At 41.5% G+C, this 26,691-nt stretch overlaps 1 protein-coding gene across 6 annotated transcripts in view; it reads right to left on the bottom strand.

Moving 5' to 3' along the window:
- ZNF827 (zinc finger protein 827) overlaps positions 1 to 26,691 on the bottom strand; it is a 179,499-nt gene that overhangs the window by 36,416 nt on the left and 116,392 nt on the right. The gene's annotated exons all lie outside the window — the stretch shown is intronic.

The raw sequence follows: 26,691 nt of genomic DNA, 5'->3' as shown, positions 1-26,691 counted from the left end.
CCAGTCTTAGCTCAGTGCTCTACTCACCTCCTCCCCCTGCCTCCCCACAGGCTGAAGTTCAGGTGCTTAATCACACTACCTACCAATGGCTTTGCATAACTAATCAGTCTTCAACCTGTACACTGTCCTATAGAACACATACTACAGTGGAGAACAGATGTCACCATGATAATCTCATTTTCTATTTCCCAGTTTTGGCATAAGCACATCTGTAACCTTAACGTTGCATGAACAAAGATTCTTACATTTAATCTTAATATGGGAACTCACAAATGCTCCTCCCATCGGAATGCCGCCATATTCTGATTTCAACAGTGTACGAGCATATGATTTGCCTCAAGGTCCTTTCGGTGTTGTCTGAGATGAAAATGTGGTCACAGTCTAATCTCACAGGACATAATGTCAGGTGAAACTCCTAGAGATCTACATTTCTCATTTAAAAAACGTACACATACCCCAAACCCATAAAGGCCAATGGGAAAGCTCTTTACCTGTCAAGACCCAATTCACAGAACTATTTCTACTGTTAAGGAAACCAGTAATATCTCCAGGAGAACAGAGCACTGAAAAATGTCAAATCCCAAATACTGGTCTGGCGGGTAACCATGGGTAAAAAGCGAGTTTCCAAAGGCTTTCAAATGGAACGGCACACCTCTTTCCTCTTCCAAAGTAAAGGTTTAGCCAAAATGGCAAACTCTGATACCTAGACTAAGCCTACTCACCATCCGTGCGTGTCAAAGGATGTCAGAATCACTGCTTATGGGGAGTGACTGCGTCTGCTTCTCTCTCTGTGTTACTTATAGATAACATAACCATATTACTCCTGCACCAGGATAATCAGAAGTCTGCCCTTTTAACCCAATCATTTTTGCCCTAATTGATGGAATATGGAAGAGCTAAATCTGATTTGACTAGGTTCATGTGTGGGGGGCAATGGGAACGATTGAAAGAAGGGAAGTGGAAGCAACTGTCATTCTTCTGAAATTCTTTGCTCTATCTGCTCAGCTAGAGTAGCGTGTCTTACGCCACTGACTCCTCCACTAAGGCTTCTAATTCCCCGTCAGTGTAATTTGGAGCCAGTCAGCTAAGAAAGCATATAAAAATATGTAAAAGAGAATTGGTTGTTGATTCTGGGCACCCACATATTTGGCCCACATGCTTAAATGATCATGTCTCTATGTGGAGATAAAATGGCCTGCTGCATGCGGTAATAAGCTCCAGCGTGAACCGCCCTTTGGGGCCTCAGTGTCTACTCTGTCAAAAGGATCCTCTATATCCAATGTCCTCTTTAGCTTGTTAAATCAAGAAGGATGTAACCACTGGATTCCACAGGGTAGAAAAACTTGCCATTTGCAACCATGCAGGGAAGAGACTCTTAACTTCGTCTCCCTACTTCAATTATCAGCTTGAAAGGAGGTTCTTTATCCTTTCAAGTGGAGGGCTGTTCAAGAATAAATGTTCCAAAAATAAATATGGATACACGCAGATATACAGATACATTTTCACTTGTCTGTGCGTATAGTATCTCTGGAGGGATGCCCATGGAACTGGTAACACTGGTTGAGTGGCGGAGAAGGGGGAAGGAGGGGGAGAAGAGGGAGAAGGCAGGAGCAGGGAGCAGTGAAGTGGTGGTGGGGAGAAGGGTGGGGGGATACCTTATTTCATCAGTGGCAAATCGAATTTCTAACCAACTGTGAACATTTTTTTTTTTTTTTTGCGGTACGCGGGCATCTTACTGTTGTGGCCTCTCCCGTTGCGGAGCACAGGCTCCGGACGCGCAGGCTCAGCGGCCATGGCTCACGGGTCCAGCCGCTCCGCGGCATGTGGGACCCTCCCGGACCGGGGCACGAACCCGTGTCCCCTGCATTGGCAGGCGTACTCTCAGCCACTGCGCCACCAGGGAAGCCCCAACTGTGAACATTTAATATCATGTCTCCGTTTACCCTCTTAACACCTGGGCAGGAAATATGGCGGCAGCACCAATAATAAAATTTGCTACTGAGAGCTAGCAATGCATCAGGCGCTCTGTAAAGTACCCGAAGTGAATTATATCATTGGCTCCTCCCAACAGCCTCTGTGGTAGGTTCTGTCCCCTTTTCACAGATACTGAACCAAACCACGCATTCTGGGGGTGTCCTCCCAAGTCAGAGCAAGGTCAAAAGGCAGGAACCGTGTAGTGTTTTATCAAGAATTTTGGTCTCTTAGGGGCAGTGGCCCTGAGTCACACAATTCCGGGACCACATTTGCAACAATTATTAATCAATGGAATCCTTATATAATATCTCAAAACAAAACCCAAATGTCTTGAAGAGTATCCCGCAAGCAAACCGTATCTGGCTCAAGCCACGGTGTGCTGGGTACGATCTCTGTACTGGATAACAGAGACCCTACAGACCAAAGTACAGATCTTGCTTTTAGAGGTAAACTCTTTGCCTTTAGGTAAAATTATTGTGGAAAGCTTCACATTTGACCTTTACAGACACTCCGTCTACTGCTTTGATATAATAATAGCCAGAGGATTATCTTTTTATCAAGTTACAACTGTTCACCTAGTGACTCACATGAGTCTATGCTTCGTTCCAGTTGGCCAAGGAGAGGTTTGTGAAGTCCTTGAACTTTAAGAGATTCACAGCGGCTACCCCTGCCCCAAAATGCTGCATCACAGAAGTTCTTTGTCCCCTTTTTCTCTGGAGCTTGTTCACCAGTAAGGCTATTAGCCCTCATTCTCCCATGTTCCTTCTATGCCTTTCTGTTTCCTGTATTCATTTATTTTAAAAAGAAAGAGAAAAAGAGCGGAATCCTTCTGTTTGGAGGAACCCGCACTCTAGGGCTTGCTTCCTTAAGTCCTGAATAATTTTTAAAAGCGTTATACTGTAATATGCTGAGTTTTAAGAAACCAAAACTTCTATGGCAGAAATGGAAATGATTTATTCTGGAAATCGTTGTTGTATTTTTTTTTTTTTTTTTTTTTAGCGTTGGGCATCATTAGCTGTTGTATATTCACATTGTTAAACCCACACGCCCTCTTGAGTGCTTAAAGTTTTAGCCTGCCTAGTAAATATTTTGATACAGGTCAGTCTAAGTAACTTCCATTTCAGACTTCCCTGGTGGCGCAGTGGTTAAGAATCCACCTGCTAATGCAGGGGACACGGGTTGGAGCCCTGGTCCGGGAAGATCCCACATGCTGTGGATCAACTAAGCCCATGCGCCACAGCTACTGAGCCTGCGCTCTAGAGCCCACGAGCCACAACTACTGAGCCCAAGCACCTAGAGCCCGTGTTCCGCAACAAGGATGAGAAGCCCACACACTGCAACGAAGAGTAGCCCCCGCTCACCACAACTAGAGAAGGCCCCTGTACAGCAACAAAGACCCAACTCAGCCAAAAAACAAACAAACTGAAAAACCTTAAAAAATAAATAACTTCCACTTCCATGCGATTGGGTGAAATTGTTTTCTTTACCATTTTCTGTTGATACAATAATAAGAATTGCTATAATGAGTCACCATCATTCTTCCTCACTGAATTTAAGAGTAAATGGATGTAGAATCATCCATTAAATTTTATGTTGTAAGGACCAAAGGGACTTTGAGAAGAAAATCAAGACAAACGTTTGTGTACTGGAGTATGGCTGCCCCCACTAACTCTATATTCACATCAGAGTATGTTACAGCCTATAGAAGACACACCCTGCATTCCATAAACAATATACATGATTTGCATTTCTATTACTTCATATAGAGGTAAAATACTAATCTGCTTTCAAAATTTATACTAGTAAAAAGTAGGAAATGACCTAACAAAGAACATGCGTGTCGTAGGGGCCAAACTATATTATCACCCGCAGAGGATTTGCTCTAATACACACACAGATACGTATGTACATTCATCAGTTTAAAAATGTTCTAACCTTAATTTTAGTCATCTGCTCAGAATTCAGGGACGGATATCTGCTGTACGACGTTGACACATGAAATACTGTAGAAAGCATGATAATTACTGCCATTTGTAGATCTTCTGAGTTGCAATGTTTTTGCTGTGAGTTCGTGAATTCCTTTACTGAAAAGAATTACCTCGAGTTTAATGAAATTGATCGGATCAAAGCAGAAATCTCTGACATCTGCAGAGAAATCCACAGGTAGTTGACAAAGCCGCAGAACATTAGTTGTCTACTCTGAATTTCTAGCTTGTCCACCGATGTGACTCCGATGTAAAGTGCCGGCAGTCTACTAGTTCGTGAGCTGCCTCAAGCCCACATCAATCCTGGTCAGCTTTATTTTCATCCCAAATCAAATCCCACGTTTTGATAACTTTATTGGGGTGGGAGCTACGACTCAAAATTAGGTCAAAGCAACAAATCTGTATTAGGATTTTAAAACCAAATGTAATTGACAGACATGTATGTGTTTACTAAGTTAAGGTTCAGATCAGCAGATAGGAAATCAGCTAGTCGGGAGCAGGGATCCACCACAATGATAACAGTGTGTAGAAATCTTAGTAGGTCACTCTGATGGGCACTGGTCTGAGTGCCTTACGTGTATGACTTCACTAAACCTCACCCCAAGCCTGTGAGTTAGGTATTACTACCATCAACAATTTACAGAGGAGGAAATCCAGGCACAAAGAGTGGAAGGAAGCTTGCTAAAATCGACTCAGCTGGCAAGTGGCGGAGCTAAGATTTGAACCGTGGCAGTTCAGCTCCTGAGCTAGTACTGCCCTACGTGTGATTGAGGATTGATGTAACAGAGTGAAATAACGAGCCATTGTAGACATCATCACAGTCTATGCCCTCTATCCTGACCAAAGGCCAGCTGGAATCATTAAGCAGTCTTTGGGTTCCTTGACCTTGAATTAACCGAAGACAAGATATCTGAAGCAGAGGCTGCTAGCTGTCTTCCCACACGCATGCTTTTCTTCTTCCTTTAATAAAGGAACCCCTGAGGTTTTGCTGGGCACATGTCTGCCCAACAAAAAAACTTTGTCAGTCTCCCTAACAGCTACATGTAGCCATGTGACTAAGTTCTAGACAATGAGATGAGCAGAAGTGATGTGCACAACCTCTAGGTCATGCCCTTAAAAGGAGGGCCATGCCCTTGACTTTCTTCTTGCCTTCCGGCCGTTGAGGATGTGGGCGTGATGGTGGGAGATGGAGCTGCCATCCTAGGTGGTGAAATGGAAGCTATATACCAAGGTTGGCCGAACAAGACAGAAGGAACCTGGCCACCCTGGGGCCACAATAACAGCCCCAGATTGCTCACACTCCGGCTGACATATCAGAGAGAAATAAACTTCTACCTTATTTAAGCCGCTGTTCCTTTGGCCTTTTTTACAGCCATCAAAACTTCATCCTAACTGATCCATGTAATTTTTTTTATCATTTAAAGTAGGCTCAGGTACTTCACAGGGAATAGGACTCCCGTCCCATAATGCATATCCTCCATTTCCTGAGATTTTAAGAATTCATGAGCAAGGTTCTGTTCACGTTTGATGCTTGTTTTTCAGGCCACTGTTATAATGAAAGAGTGTCACCGTTGCCCAGTTGTCTACTATGAAACAAGTGCAAGTGTTAATAATAGAGCTATTAAACAACAAAACCCTAGCTTAGAAACTTGAAAAATTTCCGGAAGTCTGTGTTTATACACAGTGGAAGCAACACCACTTAATTTGTATATCTGGTCTATGACTTTTAGTTTTCAACATGCCCTTTAGGTACACACCCGCCAACAGCTAAGGTGGGGTTTCTCAACCTCAGCACTACTGACATCTGGCCCAGAAAATACTTCGTTGCTGGGCCTGTTCTGTGCATTGTAGGATACTTGATAGCATCCCTGGCTTCTAGATAATAGGTGCCAGTAGCACCTGCCCCCTGGTCATGGCAATTAAAAATATCACCAGGCACTGCTAAATGTCTCCTGCGGGGGACAAATCAACCCCAGTTGAGAACCGTAGATCTCATCCAGCCTAGGTTGCAGATTTTGAGAAAGCAGACTAGGACTTTAAATTCTAGCTGGGACACAGACAGGTAGGTCCTTAATATACCTTCAATGATAGTGGTACCCTGGTGATTACCAGGGGCAAGGAGCACGAGCTGATTCTTAAGTTTTGAATTAAGAAGTTCACTGAGCTTTCGATAAGAAAATTCACAAGGCAGTAAAAAAAGTCATAGGCATAATTCCAATCACATTTAACTATTAGTCCAACTTCCTCTATCCAAGGTTAAGATGGAAATAATTGCCTATGTGAAGTAAAAAAAAAAAAAAAAATCCTCCATGTCTGAATGGGATTCTTTTGTAGAAACTCTAACGACAGAAGAAAATTTGACCCTTTCAGAATGGAGAACATTGCCCTATTAAACTTCCAATTCCTTTAGCCTTTCTATGTTGTGGCACCATATTTTTCAGACATTTGGACACTGAACATGTGTAATAAGTGAGAATTATTTGCAGGTGTCTTCAAATATGTAAGCCTTTTTAGCCCTACCAGTCAAGTTCTTCTACCTTAATAGCCTTCGCAATACTTCACATACATATGGATCTATTTTTTATTTTATTTTATTTTTCATTGAAGTAGAGTTGCTTTACAATGTTGTGTTAGTTTCAGGTGTTGTATCTATTCTTTTTCAGTTTTTTTTCCCTTATAGGTTATTACAAAATATTGAGTACAGCTCCCTGTGCTATACAGTAGGTGACAAATAGAAACTTTTCTATGTTCCACAGAATCAGCTCATTCCAAGCAAATAATATCTTCAAAATCTCTTTCCTATTAGAGAGAGTGAGGAGGAAGTGTACTGTAAAAAGATACGTCAGGCCCGTCACCTGTCCTGAGATGGGGCTTCGGGGGTGAGGTGAGGAAAAGGCTGTCACCTTACATTTCTTTCAGATCACTGCACTCATTAGGAAGGTCCCCAGCACCTTTGGCATAACTAATGATTGTCAGGGCGTGGGAAGCCAATCAACTTGATGTTCATTATCATCAACAGAGCAGAAGTAATACCCCAAGGGTGGGATGAAATTTCATTGTTTTAATTGAAAGAATTCTCTCTTTGCTGATTCCTGGAGTGGGTGGAATCCAAGACATATCTTTTTCTCCCTTTCAATACACATGCTTTAAAAAGCTTAGCTGATTACTGTAATCCATCATTTCCAGCCACCGAAAAACTCCATTATTTCAATCTGAGCCTTTTACCATTCATGGGGGAGGCGGAGGAGTGGGGGGAAGGCAGGAAGGGTGATCTGCTATTCATAGGAAATTATTTTTAAAAATGGGAACTAAAGGCAACATACTGCGGAGAGGGGGTCATTCAGCCCCTGTCTAACACACTGAATAAGAATCAAGGATGGACACTGTCATAGCTACTTATATGCAAGAAGGTACAAAACCAAAGACTGGTTTCAGATACTAAGGACTAGATTCAATTAATGGCTAAATGCAGAATTCAAAATTTTTCTTCTATCCTTTTCCTCCCACTTAAGTTCACTTTGCCATTATTTTAAAATTTTGAAAAGCAATCTAGAGACATTTGTTATTCAATGAGATTCACTCACATGCAAAACATCATTACTTTCCAGTTCCTACTGAGATACAAAGACCAATAGCACCAGACCACTCTGGGAAAGGTTTGGTTTCTCTTCTGTTTTGTTTGTTTTTAGTACAGTGGGGCACAGCTTCAAAGGTCTGGTTCAGGAGTGATCCAATCATCTCAATAGGATGGGAGTTTGGATCTGCAAACTGTTTGGCACAAACCAGCCTGTTGAGTCAAGACCAAAGGATTTGGGACTTCCCTGGTGGACCAGTGGTTAAGAGTCAGTCTTGCAATGCAGAGGACGCTGGTTCGATCCCTGGTCGGGGAACTAAGATCCCATGTGCCGCGGGGCAGCTGAGCCCGTGTGCCACAACTAGAGAGAAGCCTACGCACGGCAACAAAGAGCCTACGTGCCTCAACGAAGACCCAAGGCAGCCAAAAAAAAAAAAAAGACTAAAGGAGTTGGCACCTAGTTGGTCCTTCTTGACTTTGCCAGAAGGGAACTCAAAGGAGGAGAACACTCCCGTTATCCTTATCGGTTAGCCCAGTGATGATAAAATTGCTGGGTGTGACCCACCAGCAGATCATGAAATGAACTGGGCTCAATCAGCACTTTAAAAAAAAAAAAAGGTGAAATAAAATAGGATAGACTAGAAAATACCAGACATGGTACATGGTGAACATTGTGTCATTTATCTATCTTAATCGATCAACCAACCTATCTCTATATATTTTACACTGTCATTTAACACACACATATACATGCATGTTTGTAAACACATGAAACTTACTCTGGGTTTTTGTCCAAAAGTTTGAAGGCCACCAACTCAGTACACGTTTCCACCTATTTTGTTATGATCAAGCATTTTAAGAGTCCAAGTCTATTAAAACCAATACATAACATAGCTGCACATATCTTTTTCCTCGTGCATATTTAAAATTCTTTCTTTAAAAATCTCTTTAATCCCATCAACCTGAGCTATTGGAAAACAAAACAAAAAAGAGTCCGAGCTGGTTACCACCTTCAAGAGGGTAAGATAATCACTTCTTTGCTAGCGGTGTACTGGGATCACTCTCGTTCTTCAATTGCACAAATAAAGGTAGTCGTGTTGGAATTCAGCTGTTTGCAAAAGGATTTAGAAAGTGTCATGGATCTAATCTGAGAGGAGTTGATAGCATCACCTTGAGAATGTCAACCACACAATCTGACCTATGAGACCTCTCTGTCCTCCTTCCGAGTAGAGAGAAGTTTTTCCAGTTGATCAAAGGAATCCTTATGAATCAGTGTATATCACTCCCCAAGACTCCAAGACTGTAATAGAGACAGCAATATCATTTAGCTTGAGCCAGTAATGATTTCCCAAAGGTCTAACTGCAGCTTTATCCCAGCTCCCCAGTAAAATGAAAATGACTTAAATGTATTCAGTGCGCTAAGCACACAGGAACATCCTGGTTGGGTTATTGATGCACACACACAAAACAATCCAGTTTCTCAAAATGTATGCAGTTTTTCTCAAATTCATTTCCCTTTGTTATTACTTGTTCTAACCTATGGTGTGCTACCCTGAAAAGGGGCCACCATGGCTAGGGAACAATGAGTCAATTAAGAACTTTCTAACTATGAAATCTCTTAAGTGGACATTTCTGTTTAAAAGAGCAAAGCCCTTAAGTCAGATGGAGAAAGACAAATATGGTATGATATCACTTATATGTAGAATGTAAAGAATACAACAAACAGTGACTATAACAAAAAAGAAGCAGACTCACAGACATAGAGAACAAACTAGTGGTTGCCAGTGTGTGTGGAGGGGCAACGTAAGAGTGGTAATTAAGAGATACCAACTACTAAGTATAAAATAAGCTATAAGGATGTACTGTACAGCATGGGGAATAGAGCCAATATTTTATGATAACTATAAATGGAGTATAACCTTTAAAGATTCTGGATCACTGTATTGTACACCTGTAACTTATATAATATTGTACAGCAACTATATTTCAATAAAAAAACAATGCTTTAAAAAAGTAAAGTAGCAAAGCCCTTTTAGAGATTTTGACCAGTTTCCTCCCACACACCAAAAGAAAATGAACACACACACACTCATGAGTGTAAACAGATGTAAATGGACCGCTTGTAAAGGTTTCTCTTGTCTCCACCCTCAACCCTTCCCCCAGTGAATTCTGAAGCCTGCATCACCCTGGAGGAAACTGTAATTCAGACTCACTCTTCAGCTCAATATTAAGTAGTCAACCTCACAGCTTGCCAGCAAGAAGTGGACTGCTTTTCTATCACTGAATCTTATTACCTCATTCCCTATCTCAGCAAACTGTCTCTGAACGACTTGGCTGAAAAATTGTATGGTAACAGGTCTAGTCTAGAGAACCATCTACTCTATTCTGGTGGTTGGAAAGCACTTAAAACAAAAATTTAGCCAAACAATGTGTTTATATGATGCAAGTCTCAAAAAGTCTAGGAAGAATCTCCATTGCCTCAGATATTACAGATGACAAAATATTGTTAAAAAGGGATTTGAACATTTGAGGATTGCTGGAGAGAGGTGGGAAGAGGCACATATTTAGCGGGAAGGTCATCTCGAACCTGAGCTTTTTTTTTTTTTAAAGGGAATTCCCTTATTTTTATTATTTATTTAGTTATTTGTTTATTTTTGGCTGTGTTGGGTCTTCGTTTCTGGGCCAGGGCTTTCTCTAGTGGCGGCGAGCGGGGGCCCCTCTTCATCGCGGTGCGCGGGCCTCTCACTATCGCGGCCTCTCTTGTTGCAGAGCACAGGCTCCAGACGCGCAGGCTCAGTAGTTGTGGCTCACGGGCCTAGTTGCTCCGCGGCATGTGGGATCCTCCCAGACCAGGGCTCGAACCCGTGTCCCCTGCATTAGCAGGCAGATTCTCAACCACTGCGCCACCAGGGAAGGCCGAACCTGAGTTTTTGATGGTTTAGTACTTGGTCGTGTTTCTGAGAAATTTCCTTACTAAGTGCTATTTCCTTGAATGGGGAAAGGCACCCTCCCTGCTCCACACACACACCAAAAGAGTCATATTATGTACTAGCAAATATAAGCTCTTCTGCTTGTCAGTAATGTATGTAGGTAACAAACATTTAGGATTTCTGTTGTAAATAACGGATGTTATTGTCTTACACAATATAATTTGGTATAACATTTGTAAAGAACCATCATTAGTGGTTTTACGACTGTACATCACCTCTCCAATGGCAGAACTGGCAAGACACACATATACAATAGCCTCTAGGCATGCTTTGTGAGCATCTGTTTGAGTAATTTGCAGTTTTTATTGGTGAATTCACAGTTCCCTGACATAGCTCTTTATAAATAATGCTGGAGCAATTCTTGGTGAAGCTAAATTCCTCTTTCTTATGAAGGCATTCTCTTTTCTACAATGAATTCTAAATAATGGATTTGTCTTGTCATTTTAAAAAAGAATTCTGATTTCAAATTCTGTGAGTTTCCAAGCGTTTTTTTATTATTGAGTTTTGTAGACTTTTTTCCATAAATATTCAGTTAACTATCTAGATAGTGATTTTAACTGATTAAGAAAAAACCCAAAACATTCAACTAAACATAATAAAATAAAAATATTTTGGGCTTCCCTGGTGGCGCAGTGGTTGAGAATCTGCCTGCCGATGCAGGGGACATGGGTTTGAGCCCTGGTCTGGGAAGATCCCATGTGCCGCGGAGCAACTGGGCTCGTGAGCCACAACTACTGAGCTTGCGCGTCTGGAGCCTGTGCTACGCAACAAGAGAGGCTGCAACAGTAAGAGGCCCACGCACCGCGATGAAGAGGGGCCCCCGCTCGCCACAACTAGAGAAAGCCCTCGCACAGAAACGAAGACCCAACACAGCCAAAAATAAATAAATAAATTTATATATATAAAAAAATATATATATATTTTTGAGTTTTTAATTAAAAATTTAGTTTTAACAAATTTTTATTTTATTTTTTATTGCAGTATAGTTGATTTACCATATCGTGTTAGTTTCAGGTGAACAGCACAGTGATTCAGTTTTATACACACACACACACACACACACACACACACAGTGATTCAGTTTTATACACACACACACACACACACAAATCTTTTTCAGATTCTTTTCCTTTATAGGTTATTGCAAAATACTGAGTATAGTTTCCTGTGCTATACAATCTCTCTTTCATAACTTAATAGTAAGAAAAATGAAATGAGATAAACATTGGGCAATATTCACCACCAATAATTAATTATTACAGGGATTGCACAGATTCCATCCACTATAAAAAGAATATCCAGCAAATTAAATTAACTTTCTCTGCCTCTCTTATCTTTATTCAGGGCCTCTCTGTTTCCATTAAGCCTTTCAGGGGACCTTATTAAGGCTTTAAAGATTAAACAAGAAGTCAGATTAACTTTTTAAAATGGAAGTGAGATTCTGTCATTTCTCTGCTCCAAACATTCCAGTGGTTCCTAGGATACTTGCAGGAAAGCCCAAGCCCTTGCTAGTCTCCTCCAGCCTCTGTAAGCTCTTCTCCCTCCCTCCCCTCCAGCCAGCCACTCTTCCTGCTGTCACTTCCCCAAGCCAAGCCCATCCTCCCCTCTGGGGCTTGTAGTAACTGCTCCCTTTACCCAGAACTGCACCTTCTCAGGGAGAACTTTCTCTGACCATCCTACCTTTGATGGTCCCTTTCCAACCCCCCTTACATAGCTTAGTTTTTTCATGTTATTAAATAATATAGAAATAAAATTATATATTCCATAAAAATATATATTATATACTTCTACAATGTTATTATATGTGTGTATATATTATATACACACTGTATAATTATTTGTATATCATCTGTCTCTATCTCTAGCACATAAGCCCCATAAGGACAAGGACTTTGTTCTGTTCACTGTTGTTCCCCAGACCTAAAAGGTACTCAGCGTATCATAGCTGCTTCATAAGTGTTTGTTGAATGAATACATAAACTTTCTTTTTACCCCAGGGGTACATACACCTCATAATAGCTCCTCAGACTGCTCATCAAATACTTAATGCTCTCAGATCCTTTTATATTTAATCCCCATTTCATAGGATCTCAATGTCCTCTGACGCTAATGGAGAAGAATGAAAATTATCTAAGGGGCAGTGAATCTGTAGCCATGAAGATCGTTTTTCTAATTGACCTCTTCTGTTAGGAAACTAAACAGATGCAACAAAAATGTGAATGCTCATTTTACTTCTTGATAAAACTACTGAAAACATTCTCCATCAGCAGCTATCATTTTGTTAATTATACCTAAGTGAATGATATTTATGAGACCAATAGTGCAATGTAACAGTACGAAGGGCTGTTCTATTAAACACCGTTTTCAGCAACCCAGTTAAATAAGATGGTGTGCACTTCTTCTCCAACAGCTGGTGCCCTAAGATAAATTTAATTCATTAATCTCCCTTGTAAGGTTGAAAATAAGGAACGATCCTCAAACTTCAATCATTCCTCAAGTGAACTTAGTAAGTAGCCAAACTGAAATATGTACTTAAAAGACTACGGTCATATTTGTATCTCATATGAGGATTTCACAGCCCTTTGTTAATAACTTACTGGATACGTAATTTAAAATTTTTGAAACAACTCTACCAATATTTATTCATTGTAACACAAGATGTTTGGGAGCCTTGGACAAAGGCCCATCTTGTGTGTGACCATGAGAATGACTATAGTGCAACTCAAAGCAACATGACTCTTATCTTTCTCCCTTAACAAACTTACTCCCTCTAATAAATTTGATTTTTTCTTTATAAGTGTTCCATGCTCATTATAGAAAACTAGAAGAACACAGACAAGTGGGGGAAAAAAAAACCCCAAACCACAACGACAGTTCCCATCATTACCCAAAGACAACTGCTATGAACATTTTGGTGAACTTTCATTTTATTCCTTTTTCATGTCCAAATGCCTTTAAAAAAAGACATTAATTACTATGAAAGGCTTGTAATCCAAGGCAAGTCTTAGTATGACACCAGTGATGATATTTTTAAAATACCACATTTTCGAGTGATAAAAGTAACAGTTGGGAGATAGACCGGAGTGCTTTAAAAATTAACATTTTTCATAAAAATGAAAAACAATTTGGCCAAAAATAGTGTCAAAAATAACTTTCACATACCGAAAGCATGCCTACATGTTAAAAGCATTTGCAAGAGTACACATTTTTTTTTTTCCTGAGTAAAATTTTCCCCTGCTTTTCTTTTGGCAAGTACCTACACAGTACATACAAAATTAGTGAGCAAAAAAAGTAATTTGTATGAGTCATCTTGCCTTTAAGACAAAACAGTTACCTCAAATCCGCATAACCCATTAATTCCTGCCTCCACACTCCAGCAAAGATTGACAACCCGAGTTTGGACCTAATCTTTTTAATTAATTAATTTGTATATCATTCTACCTCTGGGTTATCTGACTCCCTAATTATTCTATTTCCTGTTCCTATAATAGAGCTGATTTCCCTGATAACCTCACCACTGCCTTTCCTGGGACCTACTGATTCATGAATCTTTCAACTGAACATCCCAGAGTCTAATTCCATTCAAGTTAAAAGAGAAGCAACTGATCTGAGTGACTCATTCCTGGATACTTAAGGCAAGGACCTAGAATTTGCAGATGGATGAGTCATTTTGACTGGAAAGCCCTGCATCTACCTTGGGAAGAAGGTACCCAAGGGTGAATGTAACAGAGGATGAGGAAATCATGAAGGCAGGAGTTGCCAATCAGTGCAAGACGTGCGAATGGCTGGTATCCCTTAGTCTGAAGTGCTTTGATAGCTTAAGATAGGTTCTACGTTCCAAACATCCCTTACAAGACTTTTTCCAACATTTTCATCTCTTGCAGCTGAAAATATCTCCGTTCACTTTTGTAGGTCTACCATTTTTTCTGGGGTCACATCTGAACATGGTTCTGTTGAAGTTGGTCTCCTTGTCCAAAGCTCCAGGCATTAACCTCATGATAAAAACTTCCAAGTGGTGTCAAGCATTCAGTATCAGAACAAACAAGATAGCTTCACCTTTGTTCAAATGATGTGTCTGATGATAAAAATAATGCATGTTTATGGTAAAAATGGAAGTCCATAAAATATAAGTAAAAGTCACTTGAAATCCTAATTACCCTGAGATAACAGTTAACATTTCTATCCTTCCTGATTTTTCCCCTGTACGCACACAGTTTTACAAACCATGCGGTCACACCATTCATGCAGATTTGTAACCTGATTTACATTCTCATGAACTGTATGAAACACTCATTTAACTCTGGCCTCTAGCTGGGGGAGTTCACCGAGGGAAGATGGCTAAGAATCATTGCTTTATCCATATTTTTAGCAGTTCACTTAATTTAGAGATTATTCATTAGGGCTCCAAGTCATCATATGAATCATAGAACGATGGATTCTAAAAAAAAAAAATTGATTTGAACAATAAGTATCTCACTTTACTTTTGATAACTTTAAAAAATTATAAAAGTGTAAATTAATGGTAAAAAAAATAGAACAAAGGATACAAACTGAAAAATGAAAGAACGCCTCTCACTGACTATCCCTCTTCTCCCAGTCCTTTTCACTCCTGTGCTAATCACTGTTCAGAATTTATCTGTGGGGAAATTATCTCCACACATGCAAGCATTTTACGTGCACATAAAATGTACCACCTCTGGCTTCCCTGGTGGCGCAGTGGTAGAAAGTCCGCCTGCCGATGCAGGGGACATGGGTTCGTGCCCCGGTCCGGGAAGATCCCACATGCCGCGGAGCGGCTGGGCCCGTGAGCCATGGCCGCTGAGCCTGCGCGTCCGGAGCCTGTGCTCCACAACGGGAGAGGACACAACAGTGAGAGGCCAGCGTACCGCAAAAAAAAAAAAAAAAAAAAAAAAAAAAAAAAAAAATATATATATATATATATATATATATATATACCACCTCTTTAAAAAATATATAAATGGGATCATGTCACACATATTGTCTGTAGTCAGCTTTTTGTTTTTTAAAATCTAACAATATATCTTAGACATCATTTCATATCAATTCTCAAAGATCTCCTTTACCCTTTTTTAATAGCTCTGGAATTTTCCATCGAATGTCCTATGGTTCATTTCACCAGTTCCCTACCTATGAACATTTAATTTGTTTTCATATATTTATGTGGAGAGCACAGCCTTGTCCATACACCTTAGTGTTGCTTGCTCAAGTTTATTGGTAGATTAAATTCCTAGAATGGGACGTGAAGGTTAAAGTTCACAAAATAACAGGGAGCACTGTATTTCTCTGTAACTTAGAGAATTCATTTCTTATTGACATCTTTAGTAGAATATTTAACATAGGGCTTGCCTCATGTAAACCCCACAATGGCTCACGATAGAAAAAGAGAAGGAAAAGATGGGGATGAGACAGAGTGCCCTGGAGAAGACAGGTAGCTGAGGGCAGAAACGGCTGCGTATGTGTGGGAATCTCCAACTCCAGGGGGCTCATCTCAGTTGATTCTTGCAGAGGTGAGGAGAAAGGTGTAAGAGTAGGGAGGGGTGTAGCCTGACAGCTGTAGAAAACTGTTTCTCTCTTCAGGTGTAAGAAACAACTGAGGAAGTGTCAGAAAATTTGGGGGACATTTCCCAAGCAAGAGGAAAAAGCCATGTATCATTTTTTAATAATTTGCAAGAAAAAAAAATTTCCCTTTCATGGGCTGCCCAAATTCCAGAGAGCGTCAGGCCTGAATTCAAATCTATCTCACACAGTTTCCCCTTAGTATGAATGAAAGACTCTTATGTGAACTTTTGCCCTATTTGGATCAAAATATAACACTGTCTCTCAATAAAATAATTTACATTAAAAGAGAAGCTTATCTCATAAAGCGGTTGGCTCACGGATGGGAAAACAATTCTATCTGAAATAATTCCAAACTTTTTAATATGAGACTAATGACGTAGGGAATTTTATGCCTGGGAAGTTTTATTATTATGCATGAAAATCAGTATTGGGTTTTCACATTAATTCCCGTGTTAACCTTTTACATCAAACCATCTAGTCTTCTTGGACCTCCACCTTCCACTCTCTGCCCTCAGAAATTTGTGGCAGTTAGATCTATACCTAAGGTGAAAAAAAATGAACACAATAGCCCTGCAATCTTTCTCCTGTCAAGCTTAACCGTTTAATTCTAAAAAGACAATTATGTCATGGCAGTTACCCACATTAGCTAGGGAGACCAACTGTATTTGAAAAAAGCTTTATTGCACACCTTACATTTATAAAGAGGTCCATTTTAACCTACAGTCAAAATCGGATCTGTGTCATAATCAAAGTCTCCTCAGATATCTCTTAGAACATTTAACACTAGCTCTACAAACAACATAGTTGTTCAACAATATGCTTTCATCCAAGATTGATGAGCGATTACACTTGGTGGTGGCTTCTGGGAGATACCATGGTCAACAAGTCAGCTTATGCCCACCAAGGAGTTTACAGCTAAGGGAGAGGGCTGATGCTTAAATAAACAGGAAATTCTAAATACCCCAGGAGATCAAAGGAAGCAGCACCTAATCCAGTTTTGGAGTGGAAGGGGAATGCAGAGGCTATTAAAAAAGAAAACAGAAAAACAAACCTATAGGGAAAGACTGCAGGTGTCAGTTAAACTTTATCCTGAGGGCAATGGGAAGCCACTAGGCCTGAGCGTGAGATGATGAGATATGCCTTCTAGAAAGATTACGGCTGCAGGATGGGAAGACGGGACCATCAGGGGTGACACTGGAGACAGTAAGACCTGAGAGAGGCCACTGTTGTAACCCAGAGGACTAATGATGGAGACTCGAACAAGCTTATTGGCAGTTGGGAAAGAAAGGAAAATGTGCATTTAGGAGAGAGGTAAGAGGAAGAATCGTGCAGGGTAACTGGTTAGAAGTGGAAGGTGGAGAAGAGGCAGTAATGGAAAATGATGCAGCAAATACTGTCATTCCTGCCCCCTCTCCCGCCATCGCCTTGCCTTTATCACTTCAGCACCTGCCTTCCCACTGCCAGCATGTGCCAACATTTGCCAAGGGCTTCCTCTGGCCACGGGAGCCTGCTTTGACCACCTGTGTAGTAAGACCAGGGTGTTGGGGAATTGACTCTCCTGGGAGAAGCTTGAATCTCACCTCTCTCAGTCCCTCCAGTAGAAAGTTCTGAGGTGTGTGTCCTCCATGGCTTCCCAGAGTCCCCCAGTAACATTAATCTCCAGTTGTCTACATAGGTAACCTGTTTGAGAAGGAACCTTTTGTTGACTGTCTGCCTTTCCCTGGCCCGCTTTCCCGTCCCTCTCCCAAGCTTTCCTGGTCTTGCTTCCTACAAAACTCCTTGCGTAAATCCTTGCCTTGGGGTCTGTTTCTGGAGGAACGCAAACAAATGGTATCGAACCTTATGATTTGTGCCATGGGAGGCGATGATGCTACTTAGCAAGGTAGGAAAAAAAGACAGAGCAGAGGGTTTTAATCAGTTTTAATTATTTGGGGAGGGGAGGGATGGAGACAGCAGGGGTCGGGTGGGGAATACGTTTAGTTTGGGACCTGTTGAATTCAGAGAACTTGCGAGACCCCTGCGCGGGACGTCTCAGTAGAACTCCAGAGGAGGACGTGAGGAACCAGGGATCTCATGAAGCCAGTGCAAAGACTGTCCATACTTTTGCGCTTCTAATTCACACCTTCCTTTTCTGGATGATAGATGGAGAAGAGAAATGGTAAGGACTTTGCTAAAGGAAACACACTGCATGAGAGAGAACAGCCCCCAGCTGAAGCCCTGACAGTCATTCCAACAACCACATGGAGGAAGGGCTGTGGTGTGACGTGGGGCAGGGGTGTCTCTCTCACTGCAGAGAGGTCCCCGTTTGGCCTACATATGGGAATACAGAATGGATCCGTTTGAATGAAAAACAGATGGTCTAGTCTGTAAGCGGAATGGCTTTTCTTTTTTCTACACTGGTTACCGGAGGGCAGTTGCTGCCCTGCAAAGGAATAAACACAAAGAAGAAATTGCATGAAATGAGAATATGTATCTTTGATAGCAAAGGAATGGAAGAACATATTGTATATACAGAAAAGGCCTTGTAGATTGAATTAGCCGGTCCCAAACTGCAGCCAGGGTCACCACATGGCAATTTTCAAACAAATATTCTCCATCGTCCATTACACATACTCAAGAATTTGACCTTTTACAGCACTATTCATTCTCCAGGCATCTCAATGGTCTTTGCAAAAGTAAAAACACAACCACAGGCACCGCAGAGGCCTTAAAAATGGTGTGCAGAAAATTTTATGTTCTGCTCACAGGAAGATATCAGGCCAGGGCCGAAGTGGTCACAGCCTCAGGGACCTAACCTGAGAAACACCTGAGAAACAAAGTCCTCAAACTGGAGTTTTTCTTTTCCTGTATATTTTATTACAAGATATTGAATATAGTTCCCTGTGCTATAAAGTAAGTCCTTGCTGTTTAGCTATTTTATATATAGTAGTGTGTATCTGCTAATCTCAAACTCCTAATTCCACCCCCTTCCCCTTTCGTAACCACAAGTATGTTTACTTAGCCATAAAAAAGAATGAAACAATGCCATTGGCAGCAACATGGATGGACCTAGAGAGTATCATACTAAATGAAGTAAGTCATTCAGAGAAAGATGAATATCGTATATCACTTATACATGGGATCTAAAATATGACACAAATGAACTAATTTACATAACAAAAAACTGGCTTTTAAAAAAACTAATTTATTTTATTTATTTATTTTTGGCTGCATTGGGTCTTCATTGCTGTGTGCCGGCTTTCTCTAGTTGTGGCAAGCGGGGGCTACTCTTCGCTGCGGTGTGCGGGCTTCTCATTGCGGTGGCTTCTCTTGTTGCGGAGCACGGGCTCTAGGCACGCAGGCTCAGTAGTTGTGGCTCGTGTGCTCTAGAGCGCAGGCTCAGTAGTTGTGGCGCACAGGCTTAGCTGCTCCGTGGCATGTGGGATCTTCCCGGACCAGAGCTCGAACCCGTGTCCCCTGCATTGGCAGGCAGATTCTTAACCACTGTGCCAGCAGGGAAGCCCAAAAAACTGGGTTTTTAAAAGGGCTTTTGGATGTCACCATTTCCCGCAAAGTACAAACACGAAAGAGTTGATGATTATCTTCAATACCAAGTGACTCAACCCCGGTGCTATCTGGGCATAGATAAAGGGACTTAGCACAGCGACCACAGTTTTGTCCTCTGTCTTTGTGGCTTTCCACAGGTAGCTCAGGTGAAGCATCTAAACTGGAGATAAATTTCTCCTTTGGAAAGGTTACCACAATTAAACCCCTTCAGTATGTGAACACCGCAACCGCTGGTCTGCAGAGACCTGATTAGTCACATTTTTGAGAAGGACTAACTTGGACACGAAGACCTTTCTCTTCAAAGAATTTTTAATGGAGTCAACAGCTCCCCTTTGGAATTCACCTACACTCTGACTGAGACCAAACTAGTCTGCTGAGGGACAGATGGAACTAGTTGCGAGCACATCATTTTTAGCCTCAAATAACATTATCTGGGTCAGGAAGCTGTGTAACAACAAAAACTTCTCCCTCTAGCAAACAGCTGGACAGACTACATAGCTCACCTTTTGTAAGTACATCAGAGAAATGCTATAAGCAGTGCAGAATACTTTCCCAATTTGAAACAGAACGGGAATCAGAGATATCAACCTATATGTCACTTAATTCGGGGCAATTTTGTGCTACGAATGGAAATGTTCCTATAAACTAAAAATTGTCTACTTGAAAGACAGCTGGCATCATCATCACTTTCGGTCTCTGAAGTGAAGATGCACTCGTATTGATGGCCTGGAGGTGGCCACGTGGCATCGAGACCCACCTATTTGTGAATAAAACAGTTAGCCCTAACACAGCTTGATGAATTTCCACAGAATTACCGATGCATGTAATCAGCAGCCAGATCAAGAAATGAAATGGTCCATCTTCCCAGATGCCCTTCTTGTGCCCGCTTCTCAGTCACTACCATCCCCAGTACTGTCCTTCGAGGATTAAGTCCCTTCCCCAACTCTTAGTGGGTGTGGTAGAATTTCTAGTAGACTAAACTGCTGTTCCCCTTACCAGCATATAGTTTTAGCTCCACAAGGAAAATAAAGAAACCTGAGTTGAGGTCACAGTACCACTACAGATGGCAGTTTTTGAAAAAGAGGGGATGTGGAAGAAGCTTGAAGCTCTTCTATTCTCTTTCTACTGGAAGCTTAGCTAGGGCTAAACCCGGGTTCTCCTGATTCCCAGTGGAGAACTTTCCCTTTTGCATCGCTGATCAGATCACCACTCACTTCAGTGTTATGTGTCTTATTTAACCAGGTTTTAACCAGGTTCATGAAACTATTTCTACGGCTCAGACAATCCATTAAAGGTTACTGAAAAGCGGGCTTCCCTGGTGGCGCAGTGGTTGAGAGTCCGCCTGCCGATGCAGGGGACACGGGTTCGTGCCCCGGTCCGGGAGGATCCCACATGCCGCGGAGCGGCTGGGCCCGTGAGCCATGGCCGCTGAGCCTGCGCGTCCGGAGCCTGTGCTCCGCAATGGGAGAGGCCACAACAGTGAGAGGCCCGCGTACCGCAAAAAAAAGGTTACTGAAAAGAAACATTGTTTCTTTTAAGTTTCTTGACTGAAAGAAACATTCCAAGTGACTATGATTACTAGATATCGAGGCGTTAAGGGAAGAAAGAAAAGAATTAAAAGGGAAGAGGACAAAATTAGCATTATATTAATAAACAGTACATTCTTATCTTGTCACTGCTTTGAAATATCTTATTTAAAGGACTACTTTTTATTCCTAACTAAAAGAAGGCCATCCATCAGTAATACTTCAAATGTCAACTGGGAGTACATATGGGCAAACCCTGGAGAGATGTGCTTCTTTGCTGGTGATGCATATCTGACTTAGGAGGCAGTGTGACAGGGCAGAAAGAGAGAAAATGCACCGTGGAGTTCTGGGTTTGAATTCACGGGCTGCCACTCACCAACTGGATGATTCTGAACAAGTTATTACAGGCATATCTTGCTTTATTGTGCTTCGCAGATATTGCTTTTTTTTTTTTTTTAACAAATCGAAGGTTTGTGGCAACTATGCCTTGTCAGATGATGGTTAGCATTTTTTAGCAATAAAATATCTCTTAACTAAGGCATGCATGTTGTTTTTTAGACATAATGCTTACTTAATAGACTACAGTATGGTGTAAACATAACTTTTATATGTACCGGGAAACCAAAAAAATTCGTGTGACTCACTTTACGGTAATATTCGCTTTATTGTGGTGGCCTGGAACTGAACCCACAATATCTCTGAACCCATGAAATCTGTACTGTCTCCGCAAAAGGTACAAACTTCCAGTTATAAGATAAATAAATTCTGGGGATGAAATGTACGGCACGGTGACTGTAGTTAACAATACCACACTGCAGGTTTGAAAGTTGCTAAGAGAACAGATCTTAAAGGTTCTCACAAGAAAAAAAATTTGCAACGATGTGAGGTGATGGATGTTAACTAGACTTATTGCAGTGATCATTCTGCAAAATATGTATATCAAATCATTAGGTTGTACATTTTAAACGAATACAATGTTATATGTCAATTATATCTCAATAAAACTGGAAAAAGGGTATTAAATCTCTCTGAACCTCCATTTAGTCACCTGTAAATTGAGCATAATTCCTATGTCTCAATGGGTTGCTTTCAAAATTAAATGAGATGACACAGATCCCGGGCCTGACAATTTAGCAGGTCCTTGATAACTATTAACTTCCTCCTCTGTACAGGATGAATCTGTTTAATCAAAAAGGAGCTTAAGCCACAAAATGATACACACCAAACAACACCCAATGTTCTACTGTTTATCCATGACTTAGTCTGAATTTTAAAAGAATCTGCTGTGTTTGAAAAAGGATTGAAGAAAACACTTTGCTGTAATCCAGGAAAGCTTGGTATGTCTCTCTCTCGAGATATGAGTCGGGAAGTCTTAACATAAACAAAGGTGACATGCACATCTTTTAAACCCACTGCCTGAGAGAGGTCATTCCTATCTGGGCAGCTGCACGGCAGGCCAAGAGTCAGTCACTGGTGGCACTCTAATGCAAGGTACCATTAATTTAGATTTCAGAAAAGTGTATATGACATGGTACCACTTGTATTAGAGTGATTGGCAGAACAGATAGAGGAAAATGGATCAAGAATTGGCCTGGGGACAAGGCAGACCATTCTAAACGTGCCTTTTTATTTAACATCAAACCTGATTGGCATATCAAGTCTTGAACTAAATTTTGCCCATGTTCTTCTTGTTTGGATGTTATGAACAATAACAGCAAAAAGAGTTTCTTTTTTTAAAGGGAATTTAGCAAGTAATGGGTGAAGGGATTTACAAATACAATTGCTGACATGTTTTACATTGTCTGACTCTAAGCTCCATCTGAAATAACAGAAGCATCAGTGACTCCAAACACCGTGAAAGAGTTCCACGGAGACCTGCATTTTCCTTCACACCCGCTCTGCTTGTGTTTTTGTTTTTTGGCTTGATACAGAGCAAACATACTGTGACTTCAAATCATAATAAAACAGAATTGAAGCTCCACACTGCTTAAAAGCAGTGCCGAGACGTAAATCCTTCTCTTAATAGCCTTTGCTTCGGAAAGACGACGGGAAAACAGAAATAGATGCAGGTACATGGCAATGGGTCTACTCCTTATACAGAACTGCCCTTCGTGCCCTGAAACACACCTGACCTCAGAATCTCTCCTCTATCAGTGTAAATCTCTTACAAAGTGAGACAACTATAAATTAGACAAAGTACATTAAATTACACAGAGTCTGTAATTTTATCTCCCCCATAATAGGAAATCTCTTTTATTTCTTTGGTACAATCACCCACCAGCCCCGGCACTAGCCAGGGTGCACTCAGTCATCTATTCACGGCCTTCAGGTTATTTTGTCCTCACATCCCTCCAGCAGACGATGACAGCAGCTTTTAACTCATTGTTTTATTAAGGATTCCTGGTGTTACCTCCGCCTAAGACATTCACAGCAAGTAAAAATGTTAGGTCTTGGCTCGTGAGCATTTTTTGGTTCACAGGAAAGTCAGTCTAGAAATAGTGGCAACAACCGGGTCCAGGACACCGCAAAGCTCTGTGTTTATTCTGTTTCTCTGGGATGGTGGCAGCTGTGTGTCTTAGAGACCATCTGCCGAAGGCAAATGCCTAGTTAACAGTGCTATTCTCAATTTTTCCATGATCCGTGGTGCTACCACCTCTCCCCATTTTGCTCTCTCCCACACCGCTTGCTTCGTGCTCCACAGGCCTGAAACACAATCACAACCCACTGCGAGCATTGCTTTGGCCTGGAGCTGCCAGGTCTTCAACGATACTCTCACGTGGTACACTCCCCTGCCCCGTGGTCTCACTCCAAAGGCGAACGGGAGAGGATTTCATCCCACTGATACAGGTGTATAAATAGATACCAATATCTATTGTTGAATTAATGCTGTGGGTTTTCAGCATTTGCAAGGGCTTTCCTGGATCGTAACTAGGCACATTAAACCTCATTAATTACGGTCTCCACTAGTTGGGACTCTGAGATCATTCTCCAGGCTGACATTTGTCTTGACATGATGTGTGGCAAGAAGTTTGCTAAGTAAATAAAGAATGGAAATAATATTTTAATGGTGACACTTAAATTACCCAAGAGAAGATGTCTAAGGATGCTGACGCTTTTATTTATATACTAACAACAAATGATTTTCTGCCTAGTCACTAAAGCCAGCTATCTCCTTCCTGGCTTCCCCATTTCTGCACAGCCACCATAGGTCCCTACTTCAACCTGCTGATGACAAAGCTAACCAAACTAGTCAACTAGCCCATTTCCTGCCTGTCCTATCCCCGTCCTCCTTTTCTCGAATCCAGGCCCTCATTAACAATGCTGTCGTAGTACTAGAGCATCTGCCTCGGACAACTCGTTCTTGCCACATCGTCAATGATTCAGAAATCTGCTGCCCACTTGGTCTTCCGAAATCTTCTATAGGAATTTATGATTCTTATACCCTAGAATCTTAAGATCTTTGGCTTCAAAATTTCTTTGTTCCCAGCGCTGCATTTAGCAGAGTCCTGGAACGGACGTATGTTCACCGTATCTAAGACCCCTGGGGCCTGATGTATTTTGGGATTCATACTTTTCTGATTTCAGATGATAATATGGTGCATAAGGTATTATTTGATGTAACACTCCGATGGGCCTTCGTAATCAAGCACATTGATATTTCTGCAACAAAAATGTATGGATTTCATCCTTGGCGTAATACATAAAGGCTATAAATAGCCTCCCATTAGGTTTTGCCACCAAACAACTTATTCAAAAAATTATGGGTTTCAGGATTGTGGGTAAAGAATTGGGGAGCTTGAGTAGGTAGTACACCATGGCCATTTATCACTGCCATTAACACGTCAAACAAATGTTTTCTTGAAAAGTCTCCGTACTGCAGTCTTTTGTTAGTTCAGATTGGTCTTCTCCACAATTCGTCCAAATCATCAAGGTTTTCCTTACAAAATATATCTTCGGATTACGAGAACTTTGTGATCACCAGATTGTCCTTACCGCTTTTAATTTTTCTAATTTTAACTCCATTTCTAAAGCATTTTTACCTTGCTTGCTTTAAATAGGCCCTTTTTAGTTGTCTATTTTGGCAAAATTTAAATATAGTCATTTTGCCTATCCTCTGCCTAAAGAAAGGCTTTTTCAAGAACAGAGACCGATCACCCCTCAAGAATGGTGCATTTACATTAAAAAAAAATCCCGGTCATGCTGACTTCTCCCCCCAAAATAAGAGTTAACTTTTTAAGGGTGAGTTTATCTAATTTGTAATAAAAGTCTGTGAAGCGCATCATAGCAAGTTCCCCACCCGACAACACAACACACATAGTTAAACATATTACTTTTTGAGGGCGAGCTGTAACTTGACCAATAAACCCTTCGTAAAATATAGCCAAGCCGCACATTAAGCCAGCAATGCAGGGTTTCTATATACATCACGGGATGCTTGGCTGTATGGGTCACAGCATTCTGACAGGCAATTACTAGGCAGTTATTTTGACATTAGAAAGTCACAATCCATCAACTTAACAGCAGGGTGATAATTTGGGGAACAGGGAGATGGTTATTCAAAAAGACACTGTGGGAAGTAAACAGCAGTTCCAATAGCCCCTGTTTGAGAATGAAGGCATCAACTAACCAGAATTTCTTTCCACCTCCAGAACCAGGTATTATGTAACGTGTTTTTGTGTAAGCATGTTATTTATGGGGTTTGAATAGAAAAGTCCTGCCAGGCTAACAAGGCTGCAGGTACCTGGACTCTTTGGAGATGAGAAGAAATGGATCTGCCATCCCAAGACTAAAGAACGACAAAGAGTGGCCTCTTCCCCACTGTCTGTCACGGACCACTTCCAACGACCTGTGACATCCACAAGCCAGTATCTCAGAAGATGCTCCTTGGCTCTTTCCGAATCGTAAAACACTCAGCTCTGCAGCCGTTTGCACCTGTGACACGGGCTCCTTGCGTGTGAGGGGGACACTGGACTTTATTCTTGCAGGAATTCCTGGTCAACAACCCTGCTGTGAGCCCCTCGTGCACACATGTGGCCTTGGTCTCTCCTGGACACATGAACGGGTGTGGAGGCCACCAGGAGCCTCTGAAATTCTCTTAGTGACTGGGAGCTGAAAGCTTCCTGGCAGTTGGACAGGTGGCACTGGGGTGGGGGAGGGGTGGGAAGGGAGGAGAGACTCCAGGGCAGGGGTTCTCAAACGTTCTCATTTCATGACCACTCTGAGATGCACATGTTAAGTCCTGAGGGATGGCCATGCTGTTGGTAAGGGGACAGCAGGCACATCTTTCTTTCTGCTCGGGAAGGGAGCAATGAAAAAGGAAGCGTGGATAGGAAATTGTGCATTGAGGCTGACGTGGCAAAAGGAAGTGGTAGATGGATCTATGCGGATCCTCTCAGAACAGAGGTGATATCTGGGTGCCAAGACTGTCGTAACAAGCTGTGTTGCTGCCATGGAAACCGAAGTGCTCTTTGTGGTGGCCCACCCCCAGGGTCATGATCTTCCCGGTCTGCGACTAG

This window comes from Globicephala melas, chromosome 5 (assembly GCF_963455315.2).
Source record: "Globicephala melas chromosome 5, mGloMel1.2, whole genome shotgun sequence".
In the NCBI taxonomy this organism is placed as follows: Eukaryota; Metazoa; Chordata; class Mammalia; order Artiodactyla; family Delphinidae; genus Globicephala; species Globicephala melas.
The sequence above is the reverse complement of the archived record's forward strand: the minus strand, read 5'-3'. Positions and strand labels throughout refer to the sequence as shown.